Raw genomic sequence first — 25,049 nt, 5'->3', positions numbered from 1 at the left:
TCCGCTGCTGGACCGCAGGAGGGACTGTCCCCGGCCTCCCCCAGCTCCGCTGCTGGACCGCAGGAGGAACTGTCCCCAGGTTCTCCCCAGCTCCGCTGCTGGATCGCAGGAGGGACTGTCCCCGGCCTCCCCTGGCTCCGCTGCTGGACCACAGGAGGGACTGTCCCCGGCCTCCCCCAGCTCTGCTGCTGGACCACAGGAGGGACTGTCCCCGGCCTCCCCCAACTCCGCTGCTGGACCACAGGAGGGACTGTCCCCAGGTTCTCCACAGCTCCGCTGCTGGACCGCAGGAGGGACTGTCCCCGGCCTCCCCCAGCTCCGCTGCTGGATCGCAGGAGGGACTGTCCCCAGGTTCTCCCCAGCTCCACTGCTGGACCGCAGGAGGGACTGTCCCCGGCCTCCCCCGGCTCCGCTGCTGGACCGCAGGAGGGACTGTCCCCGGCCTCCCCCGGCTCCGCTGCTGGACCGCAGGAGGGACTGTCCCCGGCCTCCCCCGGCTCCGCTGCTTGCATCCAGAAGCACCTACCAGCCGCCCAGCCACACCTGAACCACAGACAAGCCCCCTGCTTCCCTCGCATGTGAAGACTGTTCATTTCCATCCCCCAGGCTGCCGGCCGCCCACCCCATCACACACACACACACACACACACACTCCCCTCAAAATTGGGAGCTGGGGCGGCCATCCTCCTCGTGCCCCAATCCTGCTTGCGAGGGGCTGGTGGTGTCTGTCCTCCCCATTCATACACGGAGGCCCTCACCCAGCTGCTGAGAACAGCCTGTGTTTGGGGACGTGGCCTTTCCAGAGCTGATTACATCAAAACGAGGCTCCGAGGGTGGGCTGTCCTCCAATCTGACAGGACACCTTATGAGAAGAGGCAGTTTGCACACACAGGGGCGCACACACAGAGGAGAGGGAGTATGCTAGCCAAGCAGAGAGGCCCCGGGAGGAACCAACTCTGCCGACACCTTGACCTTGGACTTCCAGCCTCCAGAACCACGAGAAACACACGTGTACCGGCTAAGCCTCCAGCCTGAGGTTTCCGGAGACGGCAGCGGGAGCAGACTCCTGCGTTATTTCCAGGGCGTTCTGCTCTGCGGGAGCACACTGTCCCCTCCCTCCCGAGCTCCGGCCACCAGACTGTCCCCGCCGCCTGCACTGGGGTTTCCTTCCCGCCTTCCCCTCGGGCACCCTCTCATCGGGTTTCCCTCCTGCTGGCCCTGCTTCCCTTCCCACAGCCACCAGAGCAGGAATTCTGGGCTCCAGTCTGAGGATGTCCGTCACCAGCTGAAAGTCTTTCCGTGGCCCTCCCGTTTTTCCTCTGGGTACAATCTCAATCAGCTGTCACACCCTCAGGGCTCCGAATAAGCTGGTCCTGCTTCTCCCCAACCCCTTTCTTCAGCTCTGCTCACCCTACCCCCACCCCGCTCTGAGGCTTGAGTAGTCCCCCACTTTTTTCAGTTTCTAGAGCACACCACAGGTGAGGACCCCTCGCCTGCCCCCCTCTGTGGCTTGGAGGACTCTCTTCTCCCCAGAACCCTCCTCATCTGCTCGCACCCTTCTTATCCTCCACGCCTTGGTGTCAACGTCTGTCCTGGACCCACCTTCCTTCCACCCCCCACTCCCACCTGGAGCATCCCACACGGCTCCCTCAGACCACCCCGTGTTGCCTGTGACCTGCTCCTGTGGGCTCCGACCTCTAGGCTAACTCAGCTTCCCTCTGGTCTACTCCTGCTCCCTCCTCAGCACGCTTTGCCTGCTTTTGTGCTCAGTTTGTTTCGAATCGCGTTTTATGGAATGTCTAAAGAAATGCTCAGTGCCAGACATTTGATAAACAAAAGCAGAAAAGGGGGGGTACGCACTCAGATTTGCAGCAACCACGGTGAACACAGGGGTCATCCCTTGCAGACTTTAACTGACGTTTGCTCAGCTGTGGAGCTGTCAAACTTTGCTACGGACCTGGCTCACACTCGTGCATCTCCCTCCGTGGCCTATTTTCCCGGAATAATGAACATCTTTTAATGCCAGATATTGTTCTGCATGACTGAGAGAGGCCATCTTGTCTCCCCTGTGTACGTGTGCATGTAATGGGCTCTTTGGAATCCCCAGCGGGTGCATTTCAAAGCGGGGCCTCCCTGGGGGTTGAGCAGTTGGGTTGTTCCGGGTTTGTGACTGTAACACACAACACCGATGGTGACCGGCTTTGGACCTGTGCATCTGTGCTCTGCTCTGACAGCCGCTGCCCCGGGAGTTTCTCAAGACGGCATGCCTAGGGTAGTTGCTGGATCTGCATGGTTTTAACTCAGGATCCAAACTGCCAAATCGCCCTGGAGAAAGGCGATCCTAGCTTCCAGTCCCTCCCAGCAGGATCTGAGAGCTACTGTCTCACCACGCCCTTGGAAGGAAACAGCATTACCCCTTCGCTATCGGAATTCTTTATTTTTCATCTCTGCTGATTTGTCTGGAAAACACACACACACACACACGATTTTAATTTGTGTGTCTTTCATTACCAGTGAGGTTGGACATTTCTCCGTGTGTTTGTTTTTCTTTGTACTTCTCTCGCTCTCTTTTTTTTTCCCCCTGTGCACTGCCTGTTCATGCCATTTGCCCACTTTTCAAATAAGGTGTTTTTTTTTTTCTTACAACATCTAATGCTCTTATAAATGATGGACTAAAAACTATGTGCCTTTTCTACCATACAAGCTGCATAAATCTGTACCAGCTTCTTATTCATTTATTACTTTTGTGATTAAAAAATATACATTCGCCTCGTTAACTTTTCTCTCTGACATTACAAGTTTCTTCAGATGTTCTTGCAAGAGGTAGAAAGACACGGCTTAATAGGGAGGCATTGTGGGGGAGGGGTCACAAGAGAGGTTCAGTTCACACCTGAGTCTGGAAGCAACTAGAAGGCAAATTAGACCACAGAATGACTCCTGAGAGCCTCACCAAGGGTCCCTCAGCACCTCCAGCCCCTGGATCAGCCTCGCCTCTGCCCCAGCACAAGGGACCATCATGAATACATACGCACGTCCACTGTCCCTCTGGACTCACTCAGCCACACGGATGCTCGGGGCTGCTCAGGATGAAGTGACCTATCAGGACCACCAAGGCAGTAAATGGGGGCCCAGGACTAGAGCCCAGGTCTTCTGGCTCCTGGCCCACTACCCCAGAGGAAAGGACCCACATTACTGGAAGGAAGAGCAGGGACTACAGCACAGAATCTGGACCTTTCCTACAGGCACGGAAGTCATGGGGCCTCGGACACCTGCCTAGGTGCAGGCATCTGGAAAGATCACTCAAGTCTGGCTTCCTCAAGGCTCTCTTGTACTGGGAAGAGCCTCACTAGCAGCATCTTCTGGTCCTTCACAGAGACAGACACTCACCATGTCCTCCTCTGTAAAGACAGTGCCAGCTGTCCCTCACCACCACCCCCCAAAGAAGCTGCCTGAAACTCTGAGCCCCTCCAGGGAGCTCAGCACCTCCCTTCCCCACCCCAAGGGGGACCCCTGGGTGATTGCTTTCTTCCATATGCACCTTACACCAACAGAAGTTTCTTCCCAAACAACCGGTCACACAAAAGAAAGCTCAGAGGCCAAACATCAAAAGGCAGGACTCCCCTCCCTCCCACCTCCTCTTGGAGCTGTCAGGGGACATCAAGTGGCAATTGCCCACGCTCAGGCTTCTGCAAAGTATTTTACGGCTTGTTTTCTTTTCTCTGTGTTTTATTTTCTCTGCACAAATGGAAAAATGCATCAGGCGAAGCATCCCCATCTGGGTCCGTCGGCTCCACACCAAGATGTCACCCCACTCCCAGCTGGGCCCCAGCCCCTTCCTCAAAAGGACACCTTAATCCCTCATGCCTTCCTGTTTATCTCCTGCCTCTCTTGGAGGCAAAAATATTGGGTATTAGTTTCATTATCAGATTTCAAGGAGGGAAGGGAAGGGTAGCTTTATGAGAGCAGAGAGGTCAGCCTGGGGGAAAAGGGAGCAGGGGACAGCACAACTTCTGAGGAACCTCCATGAGCCAAGGCCAGGAGCCCTGCAGGCACTGCATCCTGTCCAGAGGTCCCCCAGGCACCCAGAGAGAGCGGGTCTGGACCCCAACCTCCATGCCCTCGTTCAGTTGTCAAGTGGAGATCCCCATGGACACATCACTTGTGGCTACATTTCAGACCTAGGAGCATAACACTCCTAGGGCAAGGAGGTAGGAACAGGAGACCGCCCCCCATCTCCCCATTCCAAAATCTGATGGGAAAAGGGGCCCAACAAATGGTTCCATCAAGAGGTCCTCTAAGTCCTGTTTTAACATATTCCTGTCACTACCATTCCTTAAGTTTTTCCAAACCTGTCCCACAAACCTGGGTTGTCTGAACCCTCAGCACCACACCACCCAAGCCAGTTCAACTCAACACACACCTGAGCACCCCAGCTACATGTCAGGCCCCATGCCACAGGCCACGAGGGACACAGGCATGGATGACGCACCCTCAAACTGTCCAGGGGCTCCCTGTCTGACAGAAGGAGGGGGCAGACAAGGGCTCTTGGCAGCAAGCTTTCAGATAAAGTAGGATAAATGCTCTCCCGAGCTGTGCTGGTTCCTTGAGGACAGGGCAGTGTTTGCCCTTACCTCCTCAGGCCCAGAGCAGATCTCATGGTACAAATAAGAAAGAGCAAAAGTAGGCAAGTCAGAAAGTAGATGATGGATGGCTGAGTGGGTGGGTGAATGGATGGATGGGTGGGTGGGTGGCTGGCTGGCTGGATGAGTGGGAGGATGGATGGATGGATGGATGGACAGACAGATGGACGGACAGATGAGTGGGTGTGTGAGTGGGTGGCTGAATGGATGGATGGATGAGTGGGTGTGTGAGTGGATGGTTGGATGGATGGACGGATGGATGGATGGATGAGTGGGTGTGTGAGTGGATGGATGGATGGATGAGTGGGTGGATGGACGGATGGATGAGTGGATGGATGGATGGATGGGTGGGTGTGTGAGTGGATGGATGGATGGATGGATGGACAGATGGATGGATGGATGAGTGGGTGGATGGACGATGGATGAGTGGGTGGATGGACGGATGGATGAGTGGATGGATGGATGGATGGGTGGGTGGCTGGAGGAGTGGGTGGGTGGCTGGCTGGTGGATGAGGGGGTGGATGGATGGATGAAAAGATTATGCATGCACGGGTGGATAGGTATGTAGGTGGACAGGTGCATGGGTAGAAAGAGAGGACAGATGGAGAATTATGTGGTCTGCCCGGACCACATCCTGGAAAGATAGAGCTTTGCAACATTTGTGACATTTCTTGTACTGTTGCTTTGAGCTACTTAAACCTTGTCTTGCTGCTTTAACTCCTTCACGGAGTTCCAAATGGCACGGTTTCTTTCTGGCAGATCTGAGGGCTGTGCTTCTGCAGGATGGGTATCTCAGGGCTAGTGACCAGTTTCTTGCATATGCAGCCCCCAGTCTGTGGATGGTGTGTACATGAGCTGGTTATTTTGGACAGGTTATCTGTAAACAGGCAAATCTAAAATTCCTATGCTGGGGGTGCCTGGGTGGCTCAGTGGGTGAAGTGTCTGCCTTTGGCTCAGGTCATGATCTTGGGCTCCTGGGCTCAAGCCCCAAGTCTGGGTCCCTGCTCCATGGGGAGACTGATTCTCTCCCTCCCTCTGCCCCTTCCCCCTACTCATGTGCACTGTTTTAAATAAACAAAATATTTTTAAAAAATTAAAAAAGAAATAAAACTCCCATTCTGCTAGAGCAGCAACTAGGGGGTTGCCTTCTCAGAAGGCAAGAGCAGGGTTAGAGAGAGACTGTCATGGTCTCACCCTTGGGAGCTGGCTAAGATGCTATTCTCTAAGAGCAAACTCGAATACTGCCCAGGGGATGAGAGACGTGTATGCTCCTTCAGCAGACGCTGCCTGGAGCCTTTGAATGCACGGGGAGCTGGCTGAGTGCAGGGGAAACAGCAGCAAACAGGGCAGAGCCCCGCCCTCTGCGGGCACAGGAAATCCATCAACCATGTCCAAGTGTCCTGACTGCTGTAAGGACTTGACAGTCAGGGAGGGTACTCTGCTAGGCCCCTCCGGGGACCATCGCCCAGGGCAGGACCTGAGAAGAGAACCAGGACACAGACGGAACATTCCGGCTGGCCAGCCAGCCCTGTCCCGGACGCGACCTGCATGCGGGGGTTACCTGGGCATCTGGTTCAAATCCCGATTCAGCTTCAGGGAGTCTGGGGCGGGCCTGGGAGTCTGCATTCCTGACAAGCACCGCTCCCCCACACCCCAGGTTAGTGGACCCAGAACGAAAGCAAAAGAAACAGGTGGGAACACGAGCCACTTGCTGGACAGGGAGCCCGCAGGGAGATGATGGGTAGAGTTCGTGGCCGGGCATCCGCGCTGGGGACCGCGGGCAGAGGTCTGGTTTCAAAAGACACTACTCCTTGGACACCTGGTTCAGAATGAGGCCAATATTTGAGTTGTTTTTAAGAGTCTGAGGCAGCTTGTATACCCTTTTATCTGTTTCTTCGCTACTCTATTTGGTATCTATTTATTTAGAAGTGGTTTGACCCTTGTTTATAAATCTTACACTTTCCGCCTTCTGTGGCGTGTTGTCTGAGACCAGATCTCAGCTTCTGAGGTGACCAGGCCGGGTTGTCGCTGTTCCCCATGCCCCCACACCGGGCTCCTGCCAGCACCCGGGGACACTCGGAGCCAGGCCCCCCAAGGGGTCCTTCCCGGACAGGGGCCACGTGAGGCAGATTTATTTCTGGGGCCCAGACCCTCTCATGCCCACACTACGGGTAAGTTGGGCAGAAAAGCGATGACCACACACCGAGATCCATTTAGAAAACAATCCACTCACCTTACTAATGGCAAGTGGATTTATTTATTCCTTCAACGGATACTGCCTGAGCCCCTGGGGATGTCACAGTGCACAGGACAGACGCGGTCCCCGCCCTCGCCGAGCCTCTGCCATTACCTGGCACGAATGGGTCTGGTGAACGCCACTGCCACGGTCACCTTCCTCCAAGGCCTTCCCCTACCCCCCAAACACAGGCCTTAGAGCCTGTCACCAGAGTCATCAACCAGCCAGACGCTACAAGTGGTGACCAGCCGGGATGAGCCAAGCAAATGGAACAATTGCTAAGAGACCAGAAGCATCGCACGTGGGCAGTCTGGTTCCAGTCAAGGCCCTAGAGGTTTGCGTCCGTCTGAGGGGTGCCTTGCGTCAATTTTAACTCAAAGGCTGTTTACAAGCCTCGCCTAGACATGACGAGGAGCACTGGACAACTGTCAGAGAGACAGGAGTGAAGGGGCGCCTGGGGGGCAGGCGGCTAGGCGTCTGTCTGCCTTCGACTCAGGTCATGATCCCAGCGTCCTGGGATCGAGCCCCGCATCGGGCTCCCTGCTCAGCGGGGAGTCTGCTTCTCCCTCTCCCTCTGTCCCTCTCCCCTGCTTGTTCTCAAATCAATAAAATCTTTTTTAAAAAGTGCGTCAGGAAGCCCAGCTGCTGCAGAGTTGACACCTGTGCTTGACATTGGGCTGACATTGGCGCTCTCGAGGCGATGACCCCTTCCTCCTCCTCTCGAGCCCTGGTTGGCAATTCAAGGAGCCACTCACTGCCCCCCTCCCCCAAGACCCTAGCACAGGACGGTTCTCAGAGGCGGGTGCAGAGAATCACTGAAATTGCCTTCCAAAACGCAGACGGCTAAGCCCCAGCCCTGGAAGTTTCTGATTCCGTAGGTACCTTGTGGCTTCCACCTGCTGGAGGAGGCGGCGATGGGGGACAGGGGGGCAGCCAACGGGATAGTGACGACCTGGGTCTTCCAGGAGGAAAGGGTGTAGCAAGGACACCCAGCAGGGTATCAGGCAGAGGAAACCACTCCGAGGAAGTGAACGAATCCACTCTGGGGCATGTGTGGGTTCCAGAGCGGGGGCTGCGGGGGGGAGGTGGATCAGCAGCACACATCTCCGCTGGTGGGCCCGGGAGCCCTGCCAAAGCCACATTCTCACGGGGAGGCGTCTCTCCGACGAGCCTCCTCTCGGTGGACAGAAGGCCCACAGAGCCACAGCACAGTTTTGTGGTTTGGTTTTGTTGTTTTTTGTTTTTTGTTTTTTTTTAAAAAGCTCCAACTTGAAAACAGAAAGTCTGACCCCCAGACCTGCGCTTTATCTCCAGTATCAGAAACAGAATCTACAAGACGTGGATCAAGGTGGTCGGAAAAATGAGCCATAAAAACGGGAGTGGGAAACCAGTCAAGGAGGCCAGCGTTCCCAGCAGCCACGGCAGGCCTTAGATGGTTCTGATAAAGTCCCCAGAGATAAGTGGCCTGTGTTTGCCGAGGGCTTAGAGAGCTTTAGGCCGGTGTGCGCACAAAGGGGCCCTCTGTCAACAGTCCTTCAGGCCACTAATAGGGCTGAACAAACACTAGGAGTAACAAGCTCTTCACACCTGTGGGGCTTGGGAAAGGCCGGCCCCTTTGTCAAGATGTCAGACAAAAGAGCGGCTGGGAGCCGCCCCCCCCAACCCAGCCAGACCCTCTCCTGGCTGCTGGAGGACAGACTGGGAGTGGGGGACAGATCAGAGATCTGTGGGGGGACTTGCCTCCCTTCTGCAGCCAAATGTGGACTCCAGCTGGGCAAGGAGAGTGGCCCGCCATGGGGGCACCCCTGCACTCCCCCTCCGATGTCAGGCTGGTGGGGAGCTGGGGCTGGGCCGGGGTCAGGGGGTACCCGGGTCAGCAGCCCCACAGTCCCCCAGGCACAGCCATGGCCTGCTGGGGCACCGGTCTCTCCTCCATGGATGGACCAGGGCCACCCCCCGAATCGGCCTGACCTCGCCGTCACTTTTTCCACTGACTTTTTCGCTCTGTAAACATCTTAGCGTTTTCTTCCCTCTGCCCTTTTTTGGCATCTCTGCCTCCCCTCGGGCTTTGACGCCGTGGCTCCTTGCACTGCCCAGGGCTTTCGGCTGCTAAGGCGTAACTCAGGGCTCCTGTTGCATGAACATCCTTGTCTTCGTGAGCGGGGAGGCCCCTCTTGGTGGAGGAAATGCCGAAGAGGCTTTGGTGAGCCCTGAGCAGTCATCAATTCTCTGTCTGCAGCCCTCATTCCTTGGATCCTCCCTCCCAGCCGTGCCAGAGCCCCGCCCCAGGCAGCTGGGCAGAGGGGGCCCTGCACTGTCACCTCCCCACTGCTTCAGGGGGTGTAGGGGGGACTCCAGCCCTGGCCCACTGTGTGGCATTCCCAATTCCAATGGCCCTCCCTCCCAAATCCCCCTTCAAGCTCCTCTCACCTTGTTGCTTCCCTGTTCCGGAACCTTCTGGACCCTTTTCTGGAATTTTCGGGGCCTTGTTCTGGAATCTTTTTTGGGAGAGCCCTGCTAAGTACAAGATGCAAAGTGTCTCGCCTGCAAGGGTAGTACTGGCTGCAACGCAGAGCTCCAGAGATGAGGGGTTCTTGCCTCTTCCTTACAGTAGGACCCTGTATGAACGCCCCCAGCCCATCCCTGTCCTCACCCAAGATCTCTCAGCCCAACGGGGAAAGGGGATGTTGTCCCCCACCAAGGGCAAAATCAGGGTTTTGGAGCTGGTGTGGGCTTTCAGCATTTCCTAGTTTACCCTCTTGTCAGAGAGATGAGAAAAATGCAGCCCCAACCAGCAAAGGGACTTTGCCAAGGACCTGGAACTCGTTAGGGGCACTCCTACTTCAGGGCTCTCTCCAGACCTCCAGCACGCAAGACAGCGGCTTGGTCATGGGCAGGACAGACCTTGATAAAGCCCGGTGTGTGGCTGCTGAAACGCATTCCCCAAGGCCGAGAGGTTTCTCGAAGTGGACGCTAGATTCTACAAGCAAAGCTTCCCCCCAAGGGCTTTGGTGGTCCCGAAATCCTCTCCGCCTTGTGGCTTGTCCGCCCTGCCCGGAAGGGGCTCCCTTCCAAGCCCGCTTCCCCAGAGGTGGTGCACACACTCCCTGTGTTTTATTAAATGGACATACGAGGGCTGATTTGCCAGCCGCACTGGCCAAGCCTGGCCCCTGGTTCCCTGGAGTTGTTTCCCATCTGTAATGGGTCCCATCACCGGCTGGAGATGCAAGGCCATGGGAGAGGCTGGTGGCGAGGGAGGTTTAATGACTTGCAGTGGATTCTATCCCTGTGACATCGGGCGGAAACACATTCGATTCCCAGGACACTACTCCTATTTCCATCACCACGGACCCACTGGCAGCAACGCTCCTGTCCTGGACCTGTTGTTTATTTCAACTCAGACTCGGGCTGGAAGCTCCAGGGACCAGCCTAACCTGCAGCTCAAACAGCTCCAGGGATGGGACACAGCACACAGCTCCCCGTGAGCCCAGGAGCCAGAGCTCCCTGCCCTTGGACGGGGACAGGCTGAAACTGGGCTCCCGTGGGGCGGGGGCGGGGGTGGGTTTCTGCACTGGGTCAACACCAAATGCCCTCTACCAACTAGGACTGCCAGATTCAGCAAATAAATATACGGGGACGCCCAGTTCCAGGGGAATTTCAACAAATACTTCCTGGTGAAAGTATGCCCCAAGCGTGGCAAGGCCATCCTATCTCCAGCACCTTCCAGAACCCCATCACATGTGTGCTTTGCCTGCAATGTGAGTTTTTACGTAACAGCTTTAAAAAAAAATTTTTTTTCTTTAAGTCAAAGGCAGCTGTGATCTTCTGGGCATCCATGAGTCCCACCAGAGGGTGGCAGGGGGTCCCTCTCAAGGTGTCCTCCTGGCTGTGGGCACCACCGTCAATGCTGAGAGGCCATCTCTCTGCCCCCACCAGGCTCTTCGGGGGCTCGCTGTTCCCCAGCATGCCCCAAGTCCCCATGCAAAGATCCCCGTATGGGACCACACTGCCCTTTAGGAAGAAACAGGAGCAGGAAGGCCATTATGATTAGAATGGCCCAGACTCTTTCCCCATTTTCATCGGGACATGCTTTGTGGTGGAGTGGACCCACAATTCTGTACCCCCACTCTGAATCCAATTATTTTAACCAAACCAGCAGGTATCGTGTATTTAGATATCAGTGAAGTGTTCAAGAGATCACAGTTAAAGGCTTTAATTAAGCTTTGTGTCACTGGAGAATGTGGGCGGCTCTCTGGAAAACAGCATGGAGGTTCCTCACAAAGTTAACAATAGAGCTACCCTATGACCCAGCAATCCACTACTGGGTATTTACTCTAAAGATACAAACGTAGTGATCCAAAGGGGCACCTGCACCCCAATATTTATAGCAGCAATGTCCACAATAGCCAAACTATGGGAAGAGCCTAGATGTCCATCAACAGATGAATGGATAAAGAAGATGTGGTGTATATCTACAATGGAATGCTATGCAGCCATCAAAAGAAATGAAATCTTGCCATTTGCGACGACGTGGATGGAACTAGAGAGTATTATGCTAAGCAAATAAGTCAATCAGAGAAAGACAATTGTCATATGATCTCACTGAAATGAGGAATTTGAGAAACAAGACAGAAGATCATAGGGGAAGGGAGGGAAAAATGAAACAAGATGAAACCAGAGAGGGAGACAAACCATAAATGGAGACTCTTAACCTCAGGAAACAAACTGAGGGCTACTGGAGGGGAGGGGGGTAGGAGGCTGGGGGATGGATATTGGCGAAGGCATGTGCTATGGTGAGTGCTATGAATTCAGTAAGACTGATGATTCACAGACCTGTATCCCTGAAACCAGTAATACATGACATGTTAATAATAAAAAAAATTTAAAAAAACAAAACAAAACAAAAGAATGTAGGTGGCTGACCACAGGACAGAGGCAGTGACAAGGAACGGAAGATGCGGCCGGCCAAGGATAGGAGTCCCCCCCCCCCAGGGAAGAGAGTGATCTTGCCGCTTCTGGAGGCATGCAAGTAGAGAGATGCAGTACAGGAGAGTCTAGCTCTGAGGAGGAGGGAGAAGGAGGCTGATAAAGTCCCTTCCAACTCAGCCTTGGAGGAAACACTGTTCTGCCTCTGGGCAGCGAGATCCTTCCAGGTTTGAGGCCGGGACCAGCCTGGTGTCCAACCTTACACAAGCGCTGGTAGAAGTGGTACTGAAGAAATCTTCCAGTCTGTAACTAACCGAGTCCTTGGGGTAGAGACCACAAGTCTGGAGGAGACAGCAGAAGCGGGCACATGTGGGAGGTTATTTGCAGAAAACAAATCCAATGGTCCTTCTGGAATGATGTTCTAGTTATCTAGGGAAAATGGCCCTGGGGACGACGGTCACCCCCCCCCCCCCCCCCGCCCGTAGGCAGATGATGGCTTTGCCGCCGAGCATCTTCTGGGCATTCAGATCAGTGCACGACTAGTGGGACAGTGGGGGCTTAGCTCAAAAAACAAAAACAAAACCAGCCACTTCCCGAGGGTCTCAAAGGCTTCGGGGCTGACGGATCTCCCGTGGAAATGCCCCAGCACAGCTGTATGTGGCTGGCGCCTCTAAGACAGGAACTAAGGGTTGCTGAGCACTTTGAACATCTCCCCTGGATTTAGGAGTCACCCCAGTGGCTTGCTGGCTCAATCAGGCTGAAACTCCCAGGGAAGAACCAAACAACGGGCTGGCCCTTATAGGAAAGAGGAGGAGCCTTTCCCAAACAACCCCTTCGCCTTCCTCCTCCAAATTATTCACAGCCCAACAGTGGGGCCGAATACCTCCCTCCTGGCCATGACCTGAAGGAGGAGATGGGCAAGGGGTGGGAGCAGAGGACAGGAGGCAGTCCTCATAGACAGAGCAGCTGCCTCCTGGCTGCCTGGGCCCATTTCAGCCACAAAGGACAGCAGGGACAGGTAACGCACCAAGGGCCCGTCTCCGTGCACCCAGATAAGCCCCAGACACCACGACCTCTCCTGAGGCTGTCCCTCATTCTGCTGCTTCTGACCTCTGAGCCATGGCCCCCCAGGCCAGGTGAGCCATGGTGGGGGAGTAAGGGACGTCTGTGAAAGGTGCGGAGGCCTCCGGAAGGGTCCCCCAGCCCCAAAGCCAGCTATTGACCGCAGAAGCATCTCCTCATCCCAGTCCTCTCCACGATGGGAGGGAGAGGGAGGCACGGATGGAGCCCCAACTAACACATTTGCTCATCCAAATGCCTCACACCATACAGCTTTTCCTTTCATCTCACCAGAAGAAGCCTTAAATAAAAGGGATGGAGAACAAAGGCGGCTTAATTTTATATGCTTGGTCAGCCCAACAGCCTCATCAATAGCTCATTTTCCAGGTGAGGATACCAAAGTCCTGGGCAGAGCCCACAGGGCCCCTGTTCAGCTCCAGCTCTGAATCCTGGCACAGTCCTTGGCTCCCAGCTGCAAATGGTGGGGCTCAGCCCTTCCCCCCTGGACCTCCCCATGACTCGGGGGGGCTTTGAACCCAGAACAGAACTATTTAAGGCACGGGCTGAGCTGGACGGGGGTTGTTTTGACAATGGTACCCCTCAGGTAAAGTCTTTGGAAATGTTTCTTTTTTCTTGCCCCAAAATGAGGGGGTTTGGGAACCAGACAGGTTCCTTGTACAAGGAGAAGGGGGGCCACATGTTGAACGCCCCACATTTCTTGGCCCTGATGCTTCTGGCTGCTTTGGATTTGGCTAATTCCCTGGGCGCCCTCTGTAATTCCACAGTAATGTGGCTTTAATTGTCCCCAAAGCGGCCCATTCTTTCTTTATTGTGCAGTAAATTTCCCTCCAGAGTTCGGATTTCATCCGCCTGCCCCAAGCCAGGGAGCCAGGAGACAGGCCGGCCTCGGGGGACAAGGACCGCTGTCCTCACGGTTGCCTCTCGTGTCCAGGTCCGGCAGCCCTCCTCTGCCCCTCCCCCCACACCCAGGCCTGCACTGGGACCCGAGATGGCTGGGCGGCAGGCTGACAAGACCCCCGGGGATGGGAGTGCACAGTGGGCAGGAGGCAGGGACACTAGTCTGTGGTTCTGTCTGGAAAACCAATTAACTTCACAAATGCAAACAAGCTGTGATCCCGGGATTCATTCGGGCTGCCGTTGGGGCGAGGGGCGAGGTCTCACGTCTGCTTCCCCCGCAAACGCCACCGAGGCAGGAGGGAGGTGCTGAGACGGGGTTCAGGGGTCTCTCTGCATGGTGCACCTGTGCAATCGGCTGGGCCCACAGCCCTGCCCCTGGCTGCTCTGCCTGTCGGTAAGGGGAGCAGGAATTATGAGCACTGTCTTATCAGATGAGATAAAGCCCATAAAACACGGTGAAGACCGTGAGCCTCGAGCTGGGTGCCGGCGTTCAGATGCCACCTGTCACACCAGCACGGTGTACTTGACCTTGAGTGTGCACGTGAACCTCTCCGTGCCTCGGTTCCCCTCTCTGGAAATGGGGCCATAACGATGTCCGTCTGTTACTGCGGCGAATGCAGGACCAGTGACCAGAGTCACAAGCATCATTCAGACACCACTGGTGAAGGCGTGTGTGGGAAACCGGCTGCGTGCAGGAGACACAAGGTCAGCCACGAGCCATGCCCTGCCTGGGTCCCTCACAGGGACACAGATACGAATGCAGACAGCAACGCCGCAGCACACTCCCCCAGGAGAATATCACAAACGGGGTCACCGCAGGGGCGACCCTGGGCCTCCTGAGACTCAGGCCCTGGGGAAGCACGCCCAGTGCATCTCGAAGGCCCTCTTAGACCCTCCCAGCCCTGGCTGGCCCCGTGTGGTTTGTGCCCAGGGTTTGACGCGACTCTCACTGCGACGATTTTCTCAGAAGGGCACTCCCTACAGCAGAAGCAAGAACGATGCAGAAAGAAAGACATCTCCAGGGGGCCAGAGTGATGGTCACCAGTTTTCTCCACTTTGAGCGAAGCTACTCGCCCCCGATACCCCGTCCCCGGATTCTCGTTCGTCTTCGTTATGTGGAGTGTCCAACACAGCAAGAAGAGAGAACTGAGGCAGAAGACAGGACATAGGCAAGGTGAGGGCCTGGGTAGCGAGCAGTGTCAGGGCCTCCCCAGAGCGGGGCTTTAGGTCTGTGTCTCCTTCATGGCCATGACCTTCTCCTCTCCCCTCTACTCTGCCCAGCACAGTCCACCTTTCTGGGCAAGTCACACCACAGGAAAGAGGGACACCACATAAACTCGTGGCCACGCCTCACGGCTCACCACTCACCGCTCAGAGATCCCTTCCCGGGGGAGCCTGCCTGGCCCAACTCCCCAGCACCGCAAGCTCAAGGCCGGCCCTCCCCCGGCCCTACTGCGGCCGCAGCGCACCTGGCTTCCCGCGCGCATGCGCTGTGCGCGTGGACTTGCGTCCGTCCTGGCATCTTACTGCGAACGCAGACCTCGAACCTGCGCTCACACGTGTCCCCGCCGTGCAGAACGGAAGCTCCCGGAGGGCAGGAATTTATTTTTGTGTGTCTTTGGTTCCCTGCTGTAACCTCCGGGGCCTAGGACACAGAGCTTGGGTACGTAGCCGGGCTCCAGGAACATCTGCCAAGAGCTGTCCACCCGGTGTCCCTCGGCCTGCACGAGTCCCCGGGTCAAGCACCCCCGCCCTTTTTAAACCCCGGCCCCCACCACTGCCCACCTCACCTCCACACCTCCGCAGTCTGTGGCCTCACAGCCTCCTTCTCAGAGACAAGAGCTCTGCCATCCTGGTGCTCCCACCTTGAAGCCACTGTCACGCGGCCACCCCCTTCCTCAGCTGCAGAGCTGCCCCCCCCCCGCGGGGTTATGACCTCACCCCTGTGCCTCTTCAAGAGGCCCACGGTCATCCATGTCCCTCTCCTCAGATACCCAGCCTCTCCCTTGTGTCCCATTTCGTCCCCTCACCTACTGGCAGGGACCCCCTCTTTAAAAAACAAAACAAAACAAAAAAAAACCCATCCAGCCCTCACCTCCCTACAGCCTCCAGCTCTCCCAGCCTTCCCGGCTCAGCCCCCCAGGGCCTCCCCTCCAGCTCACCTGGGGCTGCCCTCCCTCCGCCTGTTTTGTCCCTCCGTCCCATCAGAGCAACGTGCTAAGGCCACCCACAGCCGCGCCCCCAGAACCCCACCAATGTCCATAGTGCACCAGGCCTGGTTCTCCTCCTCTGGCCCCGTCTCCCCTCCAGGCCTGCAGTAACCGAAGCTGAGGTTTTGGGCTCTGAGCTCCCCCGACACTGCTCCCTGCCTCTGTCCACGCAATGACCCCCACTTGTACGCTGACCCAGAGCACACAGAGCCCACAAGGCTCTCCCAGCCTGCGTGCTAACCCGTGAAAGCATGTTGGCTCCAACTCCCCAGCGGGGCTGCACTTAACCCGTAACCACCCACGGCGGGTCATAGGATGGGGGTAATGGGTTCTGGGGCAGCATTAAAAAAAATAATAATAATAAGGGGGGGTAGTTTAGGGAATCAGGGTGAGTCACACATAGCAAGGGCGCATTCGACTTGGACAGATGGAAGGACAGAAGACGCAGAGACAGACGTCCTAGGTCATGATTCCTAATGGGAAATGTATTTCTACTGTGTGTCATGGCCCAACAGCTTGACTTAGATTCCACTGACAGCAGGTATGGTTAGCGCTGAGGACAAGGGCCGTGTTTCCCTTCTTTCCCACCTCCCTCACTGGACGCAGAAACGTGCTGGGCTCGCAGGAGGCTCCTGGCCAACATGGAGACAGCGGATGGGCCAAGCGTCCAGCAGAGTGACCGAGTTAGCGGGAAACTGGAGCCCCGAGGGGCGGCATGGGCCGTCTCGCCCAGAACCAAAATCCGGGAGGTCCTAGCACTTTCTCTGCCTGGACCCCGCCGGGGGAGGCCAAGCCTGACCCTGAAGCCAGGATTTGGGGGACACTGGTCTTCCTCAGTGAGCCGCCTCAGGGACACTGATACCTGTGGGGGGCAGGTGCCAGGTCTGAGACCTTGGGGCTGCCCCTTGGGGCCTCCCCACCACATCCTCCTTCAACCCAGTTCCTGCCCACATAAAATCCTGCCCTACACGCCTTCCTCGGCTCCCATGCCACCACTCGACCCACGGGTCCCAAGTGTCTCCACCTCATGCCTCGTCCAATCAGAAACGTGTCCTCGCTCCACGGAGCTCAAAGGACACACCCAGGCTCCTCGGCTTGGTATTCGAGGCTCCTTCTCTGCAACACTCACGTCAAGCCCCAGCACACTCAGGTGCACCTGGGGGACCGGAGCCCTGAACTCGTCTGCCACGTGGGGGTCCAGCCAGGGGCTCAGCCCTAGAGGGCTCCTAGCCAACCCTCAGGACCCTCTTGAAGTCTCCCTCTTCAACCCGTGGGTCCCCAGTTCCGTCTCCGCCCACCCTCCCCTCCCGCCACCCTGTCCCCACAAAGCTCTGACAGCCCAGCCCCCTGCCCCCCCACCCAGGCCTGGCACCTAACACAGCTGCCTTGTCTTGTGCGTGCCGCTCCTGACCGCATCTTATCTCCTTGTGTCTTTAGCAGCTCCGTCTTCCCGGGGCAGCACCCAGCGTCCAGCTGTCAGTACGGCAGTGTGCACGTTCAATAAGTCAGTGTGGACAGACTGACTGACGGGGAGGGGATACCAGAGCCCAGGTGGAAGCCGGGGGTCCGTCTGGCCTCTGTCTCCTGCAGGGGCAGGGGCTTTGGTGACAATGTGAGGAGAGACGGGGACAGACCAGGGTCACGGACGCTGGGCATCAAGCCTCTGGGAAGCAGCACATGTTCTGGTCTTCTGCCCACGGCGGCTCTCAGAGGAGCTTCTGCAGAGAGCAGAGCTCAAGACCGCGGCAGACACACACGCCCGGGCCCAGACAGAGGCCCCGCCACTCGTCTCTGCCGCCCGGTTACCAGATCTACTAGAGCTTCCTCGGCCTGGGGCGATATCTCACCACTAAAATTTATGCAAATGAAATAATGAGCAATTTGGGGAAAGGAATGAAACGCTGACCAGGATCCAAACCACCCCAGACACCCGCCTGCAGGGGTTTTCAAGTTGAGCAATCATTTTAAAGACAACTGAAAGTCCCTCGCTGGGGGGAAAAACAACACACCGGGATTCCCGCAAACCAGGAGGCCCTGTGGCTTCATCCTGGAGGCTGCTGGCCTCAGCACTGGGGAGCAGGGGAGGCCGGGCTGGGGAGGGCTCGGGGAGCCTGCCCCGCTGCTCACTGGTCCCCATGGCTGGACTATTGGGACTGCAGTGGGGCCCATCCTGAGCAAACTACAGGGACCCATGCAGCCTTTGGCCTGGGACATTCTGAAACGCCCCTCATTCCTGGAATCAGACATGGGGAAAGTGCCGGTCCAGCCCAGAATGCCCCAAAATGGTCACCAACTCTTACTAGCGGAGACATGGCTGCCCCAGAGATTAGGCATTCTGCGGATTTGTTCATTCATTCACCCACGCAACAAATCCTCATGCCCGCGACATACAGGTTCCGCTCTAGAACACAGCAGGAAACAAATATTCACTCAGCAAACATTCACCATGCTCTAGCTTCCTGTCATAATGGACTGGGGCAGGGCGGGGGGTTGGGGGGGCGTGGAATACAAGGGTGAACAGGAGCCGGGTGCAAGGGGCTGGGGAGAAAAGCGTTCTAGGCAGAGGAGGTGACAGAGGACAAATACAGAACAACACGGGGTGCCCTGGACCCTTGGCCCTTCTTCTGACTCCTGAAGCAGAGAAATGGCCTGAGGAAGGAGCCCCCTTCTTTACATGCTGCTACCGTCCGTGTGTATTCATTTTTGGACACTAAAGAGCTCAGAGCCTCCCTCTTCCCCCCTCCCCCTCCTCACTCACAGGGAGGAGGAGGGCAGTGATGAGCCAGGAAGAAAGGTCAGGGAGGATCTTGGGGCTCCGGTCCCAAAGAACCTTCCAATTCATGCAGGTGCGTGGCAGGACTGGCGGGGTGTGTTGGCCCGAGGGCTCCCAGTCCTCCCTCTCTCTCCACAGCACACATTTTCAGTTTGCAAGACCTGGGGCAGGGGTGGGGGGAGAGGGTTGTCATAGAGACCAATTTCCTTAAAAAAATTTTAAAAAGCGTAATGTCGTAATTTGATCAAGCTGGGGATGGACACATAGGTATCCGTTAGGGTACTCTCCCTTTTTTTTTAAGATTTTATTTACTTTTTTTTCTTCCCACAGAGAGAGACAGGAGGAGAGGGAACAGGGGAAGGGGAGCAGCAGAGGGAGAGGGAGAAGCAGGCTTCCTACGGAACAGGGATCCCACTGTGGGGCTCGATCCCAGGACCTTGGGATCACAACCTGAGCCGAAGGCAGATGCTTAAGGACTGAGCCACCCAGGTGCCCCCGGGTGCCCTCTTTTCTTAACTACTTCAGAATAAAATAAATTTCGGTTTGCTCTAGATTCGTCGAGACTAAAGGACGGGATGGGGGTGGCAGTGAGCGCAGGCGCTGCTGACCCCAGCGGCTGGCCTGGTGCTAGATAACTTCCCGTCCACTTCTTGCAGAAGAAGCTGCCCCTTCTGCAGTCCATGACAGCTTCCCCTCAGCGGGGACAGAGTCTAGGAAGATTCCAGAAAGTGCATGGGTCTGAGCACCAGGAAGGCATGAGGGAAGGAGCTCAGAGCCGGCAGGATGGCAGGTGGGCGTGACGCATGCCCGTGTACATGCTGGCGTGGGGCTCCGACACACATGCCCTTGGCTGGGAGTGTTCCCCCTTCACTCTGGGGATGGGCTGGGCTCAGGGATGCTCAGTCACGATCGGTTGGCGGGGTGGCCTCCCTGCCCCTAGACGGGGGACTGATTCATCTGATTAACAGCTCCAACGTGAGGACCCGATGAGTAGTTTCTAAAAGCTCCCCAGGTAATTCTGACCTATCGGGAGTGAGACGCTGTACTAGACCCAAGGGGCACAAAGCAGGCTTGCGAATGTCCTACTCTAGCCAAGGTGGTGGGCGTGGTCGGGGGGGCCCCTGCTAGAGGGGAGGGATCTTGGGGTGTGCACTGGGAAGAAGGGTTCAAAGCAAGGGAGGGATGCAGAGGAGTTTCCTAGAAGCCCAAAGGGGAGGGCATTCCAGGTACACGGAACAGCAAGACCGGAGGTGGGAACACATGATGTTCCTGAAAGCACATGGTTCGCCAGTGGACAAAGGGAGGGAAAAAACGAGCCCAAGGTGAGCATGAGGGGTTGGGGGAGAGAAGGAAGCCGTGACGGAGGCCATGGGCAGATGACGAGGGGCTGGGGTGCATGCTATAGAGAAACCAGCCTCACCAAGACTGAAGTGATGGGCTTGGGTTTCTACTCGGAGAATTCGGATGGAGGCTGAGACAGCCATCCATTCATCAAAAAGGAATCAGGGACACCTTAGGGCCAAAATAGAGACAAATATAATAGACTCCTACCCTCAAGGAGGCCCAGCTCTGGTGCAGGAGAGGCCAAGATGGACCATTAAAAAATGGAGTCGTACATTCATTCGTTCTTCACTCATTCATTCAGCAGATATCAGTCGAAAGCCTAAGTGCTGGACACAGGGGATTCGGCGGTGAACAGACAGACAAAGTCCTTGTCACTAGTGACTGAGGACAGAGGAGCAACAGGGCACATAGGGAAATCGTACGGCTTGTGAGAAGATAAGTACGGTGAAGAAAAATCAGGCAGGAAAGGAGGGCAGGGTGTGCTGGGTGTCAGGGAGGAGCACTGTGATCTTAAACGGTGGTCACGGAGGCCTCATCAAGCAGGTGGCATGTGAGTCAAGACTTTAAGGAAGTTACAGTGTAAACCATGCAGATACATAGGGGAAGAAAGCGTTTCAGAAGAAGAAACAGCCAGTGCAAAGGCCCTGAGGCAGAGTGTGCATGTTTGGTTAAGGAATAGCAAGAGGCCATAATTAGAAGACACACAGTAATTAGGGCTGGGACAGATGAGGAGGACTTAACCAGGCCCCAAGCAAAGGCAGGACAGTGAAAACTGCCTGGGGCATGTAAGCCTAGCCTCAGTATTAATGAGCAAATAAAGAGTCCAAGACACTAAGATAATCAGGATACATTGCTTAAGAACAACCATCATGCCACAAGACCCTGCAAACTTGAGGGGGCAGGTGGTGGTACAGAGCCTGGGGGCCATTCAGGCATGGGCCAGGGGCCTGAAGCAGGGTGGGACAATGGGAACAGAGGAGGAGGCACACCGGGGGAACCAGGCAGGGAGACCTAGGGTTGTATGCCAGTGCATTGAAGAAGGGGGAGGCATCTGGGATGACCCTGAGGTCCTTAGGGTCCAAGAGACTTCACGGACCAAAGGAGAAACCCAGAATGGGGCCAGGTCTGGGGTGGAGGGCGGATGGATTCAGCCCCGGCTGGCTGAGTTTGAGGGCCAGCCAGTAAGAGGGAGCTGGCCACCCCTGCTGTGGCTGTGGGGGACAGAGAGGTCTCAAAATGGGTTTGGAAACTCCTGGACGACAGGCACTTAAGCATGCACCTGCTCTCTGATCACCTCCCTCAGCACCTAGGAAAGGGGGGGAAGGGGAGGGAGTGCAAGCAGCTATGAGCAAAACACGGGTCTCCCTGCCACCTCCCTTAGTCTTCAGGGCTGCCTCCCATCTTAGAGCCAAGAGAATAGGCGCACGTGTTATCTGGGAGGAAATCCACAGCTGTCTTGATCCAAAGGCTCTGCCCTTCCCACCGCACCCCCTTCCTCCCAGAGGCTTAAGAAATCCAAACTTGCTTCCTTTTAACATAGGCACACACCTTAGACTTAAAATCTTCGATGTGATAGGATTCACTAGGATTCACGTGATGCTGGGGCTGGAGGCACCGCTTCCTCCCAGAGAGGAAAAAATCCATTGGGGGAATAAACGTAACTCCAGAGTAGCCGCAATCAGACCGGAGGGCCTGAGACCTGGCCGGGTGTTCCTTCCAGGCATCAGGTGGCCCTGGGACTCCACCTCCATTCCCACAGCTCCTCCCTCAGCAGGGAAGGACAGGCTCTCCAGGGGAGCCTTCCAAGAAAAGGGCCTTTCAACAGAGGTCCAGGGAGACTGGACTCCTGGCCGGGGTGGGAGTTGAAAAAGAATAAGCACCAGGCTGGGGAGCCCTACCCCCCCACCCCGCCTCCCTCCAACAGGCTCCCTGGGTCCTGGGCTGATGGCCAGGAGCATCACATTCATGTTCTGTTCCTCAACACCCTCCCACTTTGCTGGTGAACCTCAGGAACCGTTCTGGAGAGGGCCAGTCGGATCAGGAGCTCCTGCTCCTGGACCACAGGGGTCAAGATGGCCTGGGACACCTGTAGACAAACCTGAACTTCCTCTTCTGAGTCCCAGGATCAACTCCACCCCAATCCACCCATGTCTTACTCATCAATAAAATCCCTTTGTTTCTCAGGAGACTTTCCACCAGGGCCAGGCTGCAGGCAGTCTGGGGCACTGGAACAGCCCTCCCCACCCCCCGTGAGCCCACAGTGGTTTTTATAGGGTCAGAAATGCCCAGGAAAGGCTGAGCACAGCCAGGGGAGTCAGGCGACTGAGTCTGGTGCCTTCTCTTCTGCATCTGAGCCCCCAACTCTTAGCATCCGTCTCTAAAAACAACAACAACAACAAAAATCCATCTCTAATATCCGTCTCTGTGGCCTGCACCAGGCTCCCCTGGGTGACAAACTGAGGACAAAGAAACCACCACTCTCGCCCTTTACCACTGGCCCGTGTCCCCAAGCAAGCAGCACCAAGTTCCAGAGCCCCACCAGTGCCAGAGAAGGACAACATCACGGGTGGCTTCCTGCGTGCCTTGTGTTCCCAAAAGCAAGCCACCAAGTTCTGGTGGCATTCCCTCCCATGGAGACCCCAGATGTGCCCACTTCTCTCCACCGTGTTTACACCCACCCCTCCACTGTGCACACCTGGGAATTCCCACAGCCCTTCCCCCGCCTGCAGCAGGGCAGCCCCGGGTGATCATGGGAAAACACGAGCAGGATCACATGAGGTCTACACACCGACCCCAGCTTTCCTTTACCCTTGCAGGAAAACCCCAATGCCTTCTATGTCCCCACCCCTACCCCCGCCATCCAGCCCCTGCCCACTGTCTAGCCTCCCTCCTCCCACGTGCTCCACCCCACACCACTCAGGCAGGGGCCAGAACCTTCTGGAGAAACTCAGGCCATGCACAGCCTGCCTCACAGCCCCACCCCTCAGTCCTTCGCTCAAACACAAGCTTCCTGCAGCTCCTGTCTGTGGCACCCCGACAGCATGACACCCCTCGAGGCCACGACTCTCCAGTGTGCTCACATGTCCGCCCTTGCCTCCCACGGCTCCTGGCAGGTCCCCTCAGACCACAGGCCTGCCCCCATAGCTCGGGCACTGAGCCAGGCAGACCAGCGTGACCTGGTCTGAGGGTCTGCATCCCCTCATGTGCCCAGCACATTCCATACCCCTCACTTTCCCCTTGCAAACCAAGAGTCAGGATCCACCGTCTCCTCCCCTGACCGCCCATATGCCCTTTACCTTTACAACACCCATTTCCCTAGATCTTATTAAATTCCTTAAATGCTATCTCTTGTTCTCCAATCCTTTGGGATGGGTTTCCCTTGCATCCACCCCATTCTGCAGCCATCCATTCATCCGGGCTCTGCTCCGGGGTCCGGCTGCCTGGGGGTGACTCCTGGCCTTGCCCCTTGGCTGCTGGACCATCTCTGGTGAGTGACTTGGACTCCCGGAGCTTTGGGTTTCCCATGTATAAAGCAGACGTGACACCCAGCTCTGTGACTTTCCATCAGACAGTGTGATAACAAGCCCAGCACCCCATAGGATGGTAAGAATTCCCAGGAGTATAGGGGAGACACACACACACACACACACACACATACCTACAAACGACATGCGCCAGGCCATCCTAACTCATACAGCCCTCACATCACCCCTGTGAAGCAGTATCCCCATTCTACAGATGAGGACAAGGCACAGTAAAGTTATGTCATCTATCCGCATGTCACAGGAGAGCTGGAGTCAGGGATCAAGTCTGTGTGGTCAGGTCCTGGGTCTGAGAGCTCCACCACCGGCTCTGCTATAGCAGAGATGACTGGAACAAGCACTGAGAGGCAGGCTCCTTTGACCCCCACCGCCACCCCCCAGCATGGACGGCTGTTAGGGGCACAAAGCAGGTAGACGTTCAGTAATGAAATGATGATCTGTGCACAGCAGGCCTCTGGGATTTGCACCGCAATGTCCGGCCACTGCCTGGTCACCAGTGGGCTCCTCCTCCTCGTCACTATCACGGTCGGCCTCATCATCAGGAAAGAAAGCACGGCTGAGCGTGGTCTGAGTGTGGCCTGGGGCCCATGTGACGCCCCACACAAGGTGTGGCCGTGGATCTCTTGGAAGTCTGGGCAGACCACCCAGCAGGCTTCCCACCCACAAGCTCCCTCTGGGTTCAGGAAGTGGGATCCGGAGAAGCTGGAGGGAGGAGAGCACAGGAGTCTATGTCTGTCCGACCACTGTCATGGCAATAGCCCTTACAGGGGGAGTGGGGAAGGGGCGTCCCTCCCCTGCTGGAGCTCCGCGTCCTCACCGCGTTTCCACCCTGAATTCCCCACCTCAGGAAGGAAAAAGCAAGGATTGTGCCCGGCACACCCAATTATGGAAGAAAAGCGTCTAGAAGTCAAACAACATGAGTCAGCAGAGCGGGGTTGCTGATTTTTAAGAAAAACGGATGTGATTATGAGACGCCGTGGAACTGAGGGACCTGGGCTGACACTGACCCGCCTTTCCTGGGTATCGGGATGTGGCAGGGCCAGGGGGAGGGGAACAAGCCTCATGCTGCTCACAGTTTCAGAAGCTTCCTGAAGAAAAGCTTTAAAAATAATACAGATGGTTCACCCTTACCAGGGAGGAAAGGGATCATTAAGTACATTCAAAGACTTGGTACGACAATGTGAATGATCCCTTGCTTTTTGGATGGTGCTGTTCTGTTCCAAAACCTCCCGAAGTCTTAAAAGTACAGCGTGAGCCACAAGAGTCAAAACAGTGTGAGCTGGCATACAGGAATAGAGAGAAAACTTGATCAAACGGAAAGTCTAAAACAAGACCTGTTTGTATCATGCAATGTGTGAGGGGGAACTAGGAAGGAAAGGACAGTTGGGTAGGAAGCAGCAC

General features: G+C 56.1%; 1 protein-coding gene across 1 annotated transcript in view; it reads right to left on the bottom strand.

Annotated features, from left to right (window-relative positions):
* LOC111161110 (netrin 1) overlaps positions 1–25,049 on the bottom strand; it is a 156,647-nt gene that overhangs the window by 59,266 nt on the left and 72,332 nt on the right. The gene's annotated exons all lie outside the window — the stretch shown is intronic.

The sequence above is a fragment of the Enhydra lutris genome, unplaced genomic scaffold (genome assembly GCF_002288905.1).
Source record: "Enhydra lutris kenyoni isolate GAN:26980312 unplaced genomic scaffold, ASM228890v2 scaffoldscaffold82, whole genome shotgun sequence".
Taxonomy (NCBI): domain Eukaryota; kingdom Metazoa; phylum Chordata; class Mammalia; order Carnivora; family Mustelidae; genus Enhydra; species Enhydra lutris.
The sequence above is the reverse complement of the archived record's forward strand: the minus strand, read 5'-3'. Positions and strand labels throughout refer to the sequence as shown.